Source organism: Anopheles cruzii, chromosome 3 (assembly GCF_943734635.1).
Source record: "Anopheles cruzii chromosome 3, idAnoCruzAS_RS32_06, whole genome shotgun sequence".
NCBI classification, from domain to species: Eukaryota; Metazoa; Arthropoda; class Insecta; order Diptera; family Culicidae; genus Anopheles; species Anopheles cruzii.
In genome coordinates, this window is record NC_069145.1 from 17,325,432 (window position 1) to 17,337,574 (window position 12,143).

The window sequence follows — 12,143 nt, forward strand, 5'->3', positions numbered from 1 at the left end:
TTAGCGCTGTTGCTCTTTAGCCTCGCCTGAAATGCATCCCATAAACCGATTAACCCCGTCGATGCAGGTTTGAAACATTGACTTGAAGAGCGAACGGAAGGATTCTTAGGTGGTTTTTGCTCACCCAACTTCTTGACGGGAGACTGCACTCTCGAAGTACCATCGAGACGTGTGGGAGGAATGCTTAAAATAAGACATTCTTCCCGGTCCTCTCGGTCCTTCGCTTCAATCCTTTCACCCGTGGCGCATAATGTCGTGTCGACGTCCGATGTGTTCGCAGAATAAGCTTTTCCGGCATACTAATGTTGCGTTGCGATGGAACCGCTCGGGTCTGGACAGTGGTTGTGAGTCTCACGCTTCACTGTAAACTACCCGTTAGAACTCATCGCCCCCACCGAGGGATGTAATAAATTTTAAACCGTAATGACAAACTCATGCCCGCTGGTGCCGCTGTACGGTGGCTGTACTGCCACCAAACGCTGTAATTGTGTCCGGCAAAGTTATGACCACCTAAAATATAGCTAAGCTTGCGCTACGCCCAACAGCTCACGAGAGAGTAACCCCAGGCGTGGCCGAAACATTCCTTTCGGGTGTACTTTTCATTTGCCGATGTGTGCCGACAAACCGCACAAAAAATGTGACAGTTGCACATCGCGGACATCGCCCAAAAGGGTTATAAATCTCCCACCGAAGCCGCGTTCGTGTACGCTAAACAACTTTGCTGTTTGATCAATGACACGATTTGTCGGACGAGCAATTTGCAATTTCGAATGATGAATGGTTTGTGGGACAGAATTTATGCTTGGCTTGGTTCAATGTCGCTCTCGTTTTCATTGTGACAAGTTAAAATGGGTTTTAATATTACCTTACCCATGAATGGAAATGCCTCAATGAGAGTTTTAAAATAACCCAAACATATTCCGAGCGTCCAACGGTCGAAATATGTTGGTATCATTTTCCTGTTAGGTCCTAGTTCCAAGTATTCTTTGGCTTTCTACTCTTACTGCTCAAAGTCAACGCGAAAGAAGGCAATGTGCCCAAGGGTAACCGCTCGTTCGAAAATTGATTACCTCTACTAATATCTCAGTTGCTCATATCGTTGCACTCTGGCCGACCGTCCCTGGAGAGGTCTGCGTGGCGCAGTGGGGCCACGCCAGAGGTCGCAGTGCAGTGTCCCGTACCATACAATGGGTTTCATGTCTTCGAAGTTTGCCCCTTTCTGCTGGGATGGCCTTTTCGATAAACCATTAGCTGCGCCGATGGAACGGGGCTGAAAAATCGCCACCACGGCCCGGCACTGAACTTGACCTTGCCCTAGTCCTTTGCCGGAAATCGATCCACAGCGTCTCACATTTCCTTGGGCCGGACCATATCCAGGACCGGTCGTGTGGAGCGCATCGCTGAGAGCATATGTCGTGAGGGATTGAAGGGATTTCTTTTCCCCAGAGACGGGGGCCCTAGGCTATGATCGTTGCCCAGAATGCTGTCCTATTATTTATTACCTCTGCCTCGAGTCGCACGCCCCGTGCCGGTGCCTTACACGCGCGTTGCCCCGCATTATTGATTACGTGCCGAAAGGGAGCCCGAGCTTCTCAAGTGTTTGATTGGGTTTGGCCAACCATTTGGTAATGAACTCGACGGCTCGACTAGAAGCAATCCCGCTGAGCAGTATTTATTTATTTATCTTCCACTAATCGACAGTGGAGTGGTAAATGTTTCATTTCTTGTTTACTTTGCTGAAATTGAAGTTTGGAAAATGCGTTGGCCAAATTTGCACAACCGAGGCATTCGTCTACGAAACATAAAACTTCACACCAGTAAATGGTGTTGAAGGCTGCAAATGAAGCGAAGGATTTCGCGCCGAATCGTTCGAAATACGGTCTTCGGTGGGTAACATTACTGCGTAGAGCGTGTCGGAACGGGCTGAGCTCTTATCTACTGAGTTTGATGCTGTCGTTAGTCGGCAATCACATTAAGCAGAATTCAAACCAGCGCATTAGGATTTTCTCTGGAACCTTTCCATTAATTGATTTAAGAGAAGTGGCAATCCAGTTGACTCGATGTAATCGTTATACGAGGTGTGATCAATAATTTTCGCGACATTTGAATTTTCTCGGGCTACGTATATCCGATTTTCGATTTTTTTTGTGGAGTTAGGTTACTACACATGTCAGTAACTTATGGTGAAAAGTTCGGCCATTTTGAGTAATCAGTCAATTTTTGACAGCTGTTTTGCTTGGACGTGTTTTGGCTCATCGTCGATTTTTGTCTCTTCCAAAAAATGGATGGCAAAGAATCTTTATCAAATTCTGTGTGAAAAACGAAATTAAGAGCTCGGACGCAATTGAAATGTTGGTTGTGGCTCATGGTGAAGCTTTTAAGACCAAAAGCATTGCTTATCGGTAGTTCAAAATTTTGCCAGAGGTCCGAGAAGATGTGAACTTCCAAAAGCCAAGTTTGGTCGAATGTGAACAGTTTTGCTTACAATTTTCTTCGATTGCATGGTCGTGGTGCATTATGAGTTGTTGCCAGAGGATAGAATGGTCAATAAAGAATATTTCCTGCAAGTTATGCGCAATTCGTCCGAAGCAATCGGTTACGAATGCCCGAATTTGTGGGAAACCTGAAATTGGTTGTCGCGCCCCTCCTCACACATCGTGGTTTCTGCGCGAATTTTTGGCCAAAACAACACACTAATGATGCCAAAGCTACCGTATTCTCTAGATTTGGCCCCCTGTAACTTTTTCCTGTTTTTTCCTTTTTCCAAAACTCAAATTACAGCTTCGTGGTCAATTACTTTTGGAGTACACAAAAATCGACGATGAGCCAAAACACGTCCAAGCAAAACAGCTGTCAAAAATTGACTGATTACTCAAAATGGCCGAACTTTTCACCATAAGTTACTGACATGTGTAGTAACCTAACTCCACAAAAAAATCGAAAATCGGATATACGTAGCCCGAGAAAATTCAAATGTCGCGAAAATTATTGATCACACCTCGTATTCCATTGCCAGTGGGGTGCCATTTTAACTCCCATACGGTCACGAAATAACTGCAATAAAACTTTTGCAATATGTACCGATCCTAAAGCATTCCGAGCATCTTACGAACCATAAACGTTACCGTAACGGAATGTGTGTAATGTTTAAGCTTCAAATCAACGACTAACTTGGTAAGAATGCCAACAGTTTTATACGAGGCCATCCCGAGTCAAAACAGAAAATGAAGAAAGCTGTTTGGAAATGTACATGGAAAACTTTCTTGTAGCGGAACCGCTAACTTCAGAAACTTTATTTCAACAACCACCTTAAAGTCGAAAGCGCTAGGGTCAAACACGTTTACTGCCTACTTTAAAGCGATTTGAAGTTGTTTGCGTTGGGACTATTTGGAAATTTCCCTTAAGCTCAACGACAACCCTCCCTTAGAACGATGGTTCATATTCATAAAACAAACGCATATCGCAGCGTAAAGCCGAAACCACCGGCCAGCCGACAACAACGACCAACGACTCCGAAATAGTCTCTTTTCGCAAATTGCAACTACCACCAAAGCGGATCAAAAAGTTTGCCAATCTCGCATTCTGGACGTGGCTGCGCCTCCCTCGAGTGCATCCTGTTTTGCGAGGTGCCCACCGAGGAGAGCACTCGAGGCTCCACTGGCCGTATCCGTCGTTCCAGAACATGCCGCTCGAAGGCGAGACACTAGTGTTTCCCGAGTGCTCCCTGGATCGCCAGAACCGTCCGTCGGAGAAGGACCGTCCCAAAACCAAGAGGATGGCAACTATGGCAACGCTGCAAAAACGCACTCTCCTGTACTCGGCACGGAGTCCACTCGGCTGCTTAAAGCCGAGCCAGCTCCGAGCGACCGTGGAAAATGGTTCGGACGTTTAAATAAAACATTAGCCTCCGGCACGGGGAAAACTCCCGCTTTTTCGCACACACACACACACACAGACACAAAGAGTGCCATAATTTTCCCAACTCTCCGTTGGTGGTGGTTGTGCATCACGTCACCCCGCCGTCGTCGTCAGCCGGACGGCCCTGAAGCGGACTCCAGCAGCTCAGGCTCGGCTTCATTATTCACTCCAGCGGCACTGGACTTACTGGGAGCTGTGTGTGTGTGCCAAAAAAGTTGCATCGCAGAGACTGAGTAATAATTGGGGATCGGGCCGGCAGACCGCGGCGAAGGGCATGGGTTTATCGCACACTTTTATGAGGCCATTTTGGGCGAGTTGTTCTGCCCGAAAAAACACACTCCATGTAATGTGGCTTGTTTTTCTTTTTACAAAACATGTTTCCCGCACTTGCATGTTGAAACGCTTGACTTTGTCACAATTTGTTTGTACATTTTTTGTTTTAATATTTCTTTTCTGTACTTTTTTCGAGGTACGATCATGAGCCACGGTATAGCACTTGGCCGCGTGCTCGGCTCTGCCGATATCAATCGACACTTTGCATGCCTTTACGTCCGTAGCTCACTAATTAACTCGCGTGACATTCATTCAGCGCCACTTCATTCAACAGCAATTTTAAGTACACAGATTTACAACTATAAAAACTTATTTAACGGCCAGCACAGGTGGCCGGTTGATGATGTGGCCGGACCGGCACGCAAATTAATTGGCACGAAAGTGCGATGTTCCCACGATGACGGTGATAGTTCCATTACACCTATCTGTCACCTCGTTAACGATCGTGTTAAGCTGGCTTTCTTGTTAAAATTGTGTCCGATCCGGTGCTTATGTTGGATGTTATGAGACCGCGGGCAGTGCACATCATATGCACACTCAAACGAAGGCGCCACTGGGGATGGCCACTAATCACGCTTCCTCCACCTGAGCCAAATCACGCAACCGAACCGATGAAACATCGCACGATCGCACCAAACATTCCGGCACGGTTCGTGAATCAGCACAAGCGTAGCGTTATTTTTAGCTAGCCGCCTTCGAAATATCGTGCATCAAATAAATGTGCCCGGCGCCCGGGTGGGCGCCATAATGGGCACACCCGCGGGGGGGGCGGGCAGTGCCGATCTTTCGGTTTATGCATCGATATGCTGAAAATTGTTTTCCACTTCAGCGAGCTCGCATCGATCAAACGTGACGGCGCGCGATGCGATGGATCCGGCTTCTCCGGCGCAACACGTTCGATAGTCAATGGACGGAACCAATGATGGACCGACGGTGGACGTCGGTCCCGAACTCGCTGTCCACATGGCGCTCCAGGTGAGAAATCAGGGCCGTGTCCTATGGTTCAACACGTGCCCAGCGATGCCTTGCTGCGTGCTGTCGTGCAGCCAAAGTGCGTTCCGTAACGTGCACGACGTCGCCGTCACTTCCCGTGGCGTTTGGTGCTGCATTGCAAGTCAGTAGCTTAAAATAGAGGTTAGGACATCAGGGCAAAAACGCCTCTCCGGGCAACAGTCAATCAAGCGGATTTCTTTATTCTACGCTGAGAACCGCACTCAGTCAGGGTCAGTAAAAAAAAAAGGATCTGAATTATTATCGCCCACAAAAAGATGAGGCACCAAACGGAGCGATAAGAGTTTAATTAATAATAACAATTACCGAGCATCGCTATGCGATCATCGGGTTCTATGGCTTGTCCGCGAGCCGTTCTTATCGGTTAGCCACCCCTTAACGGTTTAGAGAAACCTTCGACCTTCACCAGCGGGCGCCCGACCCCCGGTGGTATCGGTTGACTTCTCTGCTGCTGCTACCGATATGCTACAGTTTAGTTCAGGGTTAATTAGCCCGCGGACATCCTAGCTCCATCCTTGTTGGCCAAGGTCAGCCTCACCGACAGGGCCGTGGCCACACCTATCATCGAACCTGTTGCGCTCACCTGCATTCTTGCAACCGGAGTTTAGCGGCGGATGTGCTCTGGTTCCCCCGCGTATAGCCCCGCACGAGTAGTTCGCCGAATTCGCCGCCTGCGGCTGTAATTTTATTCGCGACCGGTCATTATCTTGTAAGCCACCCACCGGTTCCTCCACCGTCGGACCGCGGGACCGGTAGCTCGATCCGTGCGCAGCGATAAGCGCGATTTTGTTTGCGCGCGTAACGATACGCACATTCCGGTTTGCGCGCTTCGGCTCCGTAATTGGATCCGGGCCACCGTGAACCAATCATCAAACGGGCGTGTAAATGGCAATTTGCATTCTCTTTGAACGCGCGGGCTCGGATTTCAATCCGAGAGAGCCCAGCACCAGATTTAATTTTCCCAATCAAACAACAATCGACCGGGGTGCGAGCGGGCGTGTAGACCAATTGTTTCCGCTTTCCTTATTATTGCGGGGTTTTTGTTTTTTGTTGTGTGCTCGGGAGTTTCACGTTTCTCACTTTTATTAAAACTATTAATTAGCGGGGAACCGTCATCTGCCGCTCTAGAAGGTGCTGAGTTTCAGCTGATTTGCGTAATCAAATGCCAGCCAATCACCGTAATCCAATGCCCCGAAGCGTTGCCGGAGCCCTCAATCTGGAACGTCTTTGCGGATGCGACTTTGTCAAATTGACCACAATTATGTCGTAAATTAAATGTCCAATAAAACTCATCCAATTAGCTGCGCCGCCCGGTGCGGCCCAAGGACGTTCCGTGGTTCGCGGTTGTGTGTTGCCAAAAATATGCTAAATTCTCCACTCCCTCGGGGACCGTCCACGGGATATTGCGTCTGACGATGGCAGGCAAGTTTTGTCGGACAAAACTGTGGGGCCTCTGCCGTCGCCCTTACTGCCACCAACGACGGCGGTGCTGCATCATTGTCCAGTTTAGCATGATCGAATGACGTGAAACAAAAAAATGAAATTTAATCTCATTTTCTCCACCACGCGATGGACGACAATGATCGGACGAAACGCGGAAACCACGGCAGATTTACGATACCGTGACCCAGATCGCTCCGGTCCGGTGCCGTTACTGCTTCCGGTAACGTCCGGTCCGGGGGTCCGCGTGGGCTGACAGACTGAAACAAAGTAATGGGCCCGTCACAAACATGGCATGGAAATGCTGGAAAGGTCCCAAGTAGAATGATTAGATGACGGTTGCTTACGGCCTTTCGTTTGACATTAAAGTTTCGGTCACAGATTACAAAATGAAGCCTAAATGCGACAAACCACCAAACACCAAACTAATTCGTATCACATCCTATGGTCGGGGAGGGTTACGAGAACTTCGCACAAAGCGTTAATTGAAAAGTGCCACTCAGCATGGCCGCCATTTGATATTCTAATTGCTGGCATTACCCCACTTTATTCTATTATCGTAGATTAAGTTCACCGGAGTTCATCCTGCCTTTGCAACCGACGACGACGACGGAAGGCTTCAGGTGATTATTCAATCAGGCAGAAGCCCGCCCCGGGAGGTCCATGGTGGTCCATTGCGGTCTGTGGGCTAATTGCTGCGAATGCGGAGGAAAACTCTAGAAAACACGAACGGCGAACGACAATCGATCAACGGAAACACCACCCTGTGGCGCGGGTCCTGTGCGCACGGGACCATCGGGACATTAATATCTGTCGGATCCTTTGACATTACACTTTACGCAAGCCCGTTTCAGAAATAGACCGTTGGGACACTGTTTGATCGCGCTGCTCCCTTGAGGATGGGTTGACTTTTAATAGTTCAGGAAGGCGGGAAAATTAGAAAATTAATTCCCAACCGTTCGCTGGCGCTCGATAACTTCCCGTTGATTTTTCAATTAAATGTGCACGTTGAGCGCGAATTCAGCTTGATGCACAATTAAGAGCTTCGTCGCAAGGGAACGAACGGAGGTCTAGTCTTATTGTTGCTTTACAAAAACGACACATCAAATGCTCATTCTAAACCCATTTACGTTCCACATACCCCGGTGATCCCTGTGTCATTCTACAAAACGTGATTATAACGTGCATGTGGCCTGTCACTTAAATGCACCATTCGTTGCCGGATTGCTCCCCGCTGCCATTAGAACGGTCATCCCAGACGCACTTCCCCGGATCCGGGGCGGGGGATATAAAAAAGGCTGCACATTAAACCGTAATTATCACCGGGCGGCTCCATCACTCACCACCGGAACCGTCAAGTGTGTCCTGCAAACACACACACAAGTCCATTCCCCATTCATAAGTTACACTGTGTCACACTTGTCGAGATTGATTCTCGAGCAATACACACGCGTCATACGTCCGGGAGCATCTCCACCGGAAGTAACGTCTTTCGTCAACGCTCATTAAAACTCCGACATGCGGGTTCGGCCGGTTCCGCTCCACACATCCGAGAGAGAGAGACAGAGCCGAGAGTCTGAAGGCGCCGCCAGGGGTTTTCCCGCGTAATTAAGGGACCCTGACCACGCGCCCCTCCCCGTGTGATCCACGTGTTGACGTGTCCGGCCATTTCGCTCGGCCATGCTCGACCATCCGTGCATTTATTTCGTCATTAGTCCCACGCAGGATCAAGTGGCAAGCCTTAATTAAGAGTCGGTCGGTACTTTGCCATCATTTCCCGTGGCGGAACTGGTCCTGCCGGAACGCTCGATGTGTGGCGAAATAGTACAACCAGACCAACCGGATCGTAAGTCCGTGGCCCTCAGGCCATCCGCAGCCGCTGGGCCAATATTGGCGACCCAAGCGACCTACGGGTTCGGAGGGTGTTCCATTTTATTTTGCCGGCTGGCCCCGGGCCCCTCATGGTGATGTCGCCCGACGCTGACCACATGACGTTAATGGACTAACCGAAAAGTGGTTGACCGTTTCACTTCCGGCCGCCAGCGGCCGAGTCGAGATATGTTCATCGTATCTTATAAAATTAACTACCCTGAGGCTGCTCACGACACAGCCCACGTCAGACAACCGAGGACGAATATCGCGCCTTAGTTGCTGTGTAAAAGTCTTAAAGTAAACTAAGGCTGGGAAACTAAGGCGAATTCCAAAATAATTTTATCACGTTCAATAGCCAGCGAGCTGATCCAAGAAGTAATCGGCGAAAGCGTCCATAACTCATGGATGTTGTGACGCACGTGTGCCCCCCAGGAATCGCCGCTGCACATCGTCAGCTGTTGTTATGCAAAAAGGCTCATTAAACCAATATTCATTCAGCCGGGGCTGCAGTACATTTCCATATAGTTCCTATAAATAGCTGAACATTAGCGAAATTGTTTGGCCAGCGTATCGGGAATTTCAAGTCGTTCGGTCACTGATAGTTTGTAAATCATGCAGCGAATGCACCGGGCGAGAAAACAAACACGACTGCCGGGGAACGGCTACAAGCAAAACGTCATACCCTGGACTGCAACAGTGTTTGATTTATTTTGACAGTATCCTACCCGGGAGCTGAAGCTGAAGCGTGCCCTTAATGGTTTGTTGGTTTGGGATTAAATTAGTCGGACATTCATTGGACAAAATATTGCTCCCCGTCAGTTCGTCGGTCGTGAGTTTGATTCTGTTTCGGCTAATCAATGAAAGTTTTCCAATCACCAGGGCCGGGGGCATCGTCAGGTATTATGCGAGAAAGTTTCGCCTCAATCGGGCAACCCATCTAATCAACGGCCAGCGTCCGTTCTAATCAATGTAGCATCATTCTTCCACTCGGAACGTCTCTGACGCGGCTGTCGCGAACCATTTTGAGCCAATTTGTCTGCACGAACCGCAGCCCAACGGCGCGACCCGGACCCGGAGTTCTTTGCGAAGACATCTCTTCTCCCCCAACAGGCTCCGATCGTGGCCAGACAGTCGGCTATCGTTAAGTATGGCGATGAATGCGCAGACAGAATGGCCCGTCAAGTCACGTCAATGTTTTTTGTCCCTTATTTTTCGCTCCGTTTTTTAGTTTTTTTGCTCTTTCTCGAATCGATCGTAGCGAGCCGAATCGAAGAACGAAACTTGCGCGTCTAGCGCGGCGGAAAAGCCACAGAACTTGGAATCACTGGACTTGAAGCTTGTTTTCTGAGCACCCGACCCACCCAAAGAAAAGACCGCTTTCCCGGGCTCTAGCGACGGATAAATCGATTACGGGACTTGGCAACAGCGGAAAACGGATCAGAACACACCGGACCGGTGCTGGTAACGGGCCCTTGCCTGGCTGTTGGTTGGCGCTGCATGTTCCGTTTTAATTTCATTCATCGCAAATGGGGTTCACCCAGCCCGGGAGCCGGTAGTAAACACCGTCGGCAATAGCTTTTGCTTCCGGCCGGTGAGTGCCGAGTACATTATCGGCCTGGTGCATCACTGCGCGTGGAAAGTGGAGGTTTCTTCTTGGAATTCGCTAGTCAATGTTAAACTTTAGTAACAGAAACAGTTCAGGAAACTCTACAAATAGTATGAAAACTATCGAAAACTATACGTACCCCAGCCGATATCTTGGTGGATCGATAAAATAATGCGGAGTGATTGCGGCGGCGTGGCAAGCGTTTGGCTTCCTTCCTGACTCCGCATCGATTAAACCGCGATCGCGCATATTGCGCACCCGCTAAGGGGCACTGCACTTGCGATTGCAATTCCGCGACTCGGAACAGCGCAGCTTCGATGCGGCACGCTGAGCTGCCGTTTAATTATCATATAATCGAGCATGTAGCCGACGTTCCGGCGATGCACCCGGCTCCACCCGGCGCCACTGGGCGCTAGCCGGTTTACGAGCATTGCATCGTTGCACCTGCGACCCCAACCGGGAACCAAGCGTGAGACCGCCCCTACCCGTAAGGGGGGGGCGGTTTGGGAGGGAATCAACGGGGCCGTATAAGTCGAACACAGTGCCAGCAGCCGGCCGGTTATTTTCCGCAGACGTTCTGGGAAAAAGTAAAGCACTCCAAAGGTTGCATCTGCCGCCACTAAAGCGGCTTGGGGCTTGTAGTTAAAGGGAATCTTGGGAATTTCCCAAAGGTGGGGATCGTGGCTTGCACACCTCAATGTTTCTGTGACCTTGACGGTGCGGCGCTGTGCGCTGTGTTCGCGTTACTGTATCGATTTTATTATGGGTCTTTAAGCCCGCAGATGACAGAATCATTCATTGGCTTTAGAACTTTCACAGAGAGTCAGAGAGTCATCTCATTTGTGCTACTATCCCATTTCAGATTCCACCTAAACTGAAAGACTCACGTTCAAACGACATAAAATGCACTGTTTACGATGAAGCCCTTCATAAAAAGAATGTCTTTACTGAACCTAAAAACAAAATTACTCAATTCTTCCCGAACATCAATTTTAAACTCCTAGCTCTCTGCCACAAAAAGAGTTCACGCAATGAGTAAAGTGGAACTACTAACCTTGCACATCGCTCCAAGTTATGTTTACGTTAGAGAAAGAAGTACCGACCGAATCCGTTCCATTATTCGAAAACCGTTTGCTTTTTAATCTGTAAATAGATTGGGTATAGATTAAAGTTAAAACTTGTACTAAGTACTAAGAGAAAATAGGGAATGTTTACAGATGTAGTTGACAGGGTTCCCAACAATTTTTCCAGCCGCGTTTAGTGCAACTGCGTTCTAGGTTCCTAAGAATAGCTCGTTCTTCAAACCATGTTATGTTCAATTATGCTACCATTAGTACCACTGCTCTACTTTCTGGCAACTCTGTCTAATGAAATAAAAAATCACCTCCATTGCACTTTCTTGATTATTGTTGACACCGAGAAGCTTGAGGGAAAGCAAAACCCAAATCGGATGAATATTGCTCCGACCTAAAGTCCACAAACTCAAATGATTAATGTGTCGCACGACGTGCCACTTTTTCCCTGTGCATCCGCACCCATGTTCAGTGGATAAAAGAGAGAGCGAAAGAGAAAGAGAGAGAGAGAAAACAGATTCCATCCCCCGACGGTCGGTAGTTTGGTTCTATTTTCGTGATCCGGGGGATACCACACCACGCGGGATTTTCAATCAAAAGTTGGTGCGGCCCCTGTTTACATGACAAACTCGAACGAACCACCTCAATTACGTGCCCCGAATAATGTTGCGTTAATGTGCGTTCGTTCGGCTACGAAGCGCCTTTGGGCCGGACGTGTTTTGTTATTCACGGCCGATGGCACGACTTGGAAACACCATTTGGGAATACTCTCCACCTGAAGAAGGTTGAGCCGGACCGGTACCTTATTGCTGTTACGGTTTCTGCGCCGTGTAACAACAACCTCTACCCACCGGAATGCCTTCGACGATCTCTTCTAGAACCGTCTCCTG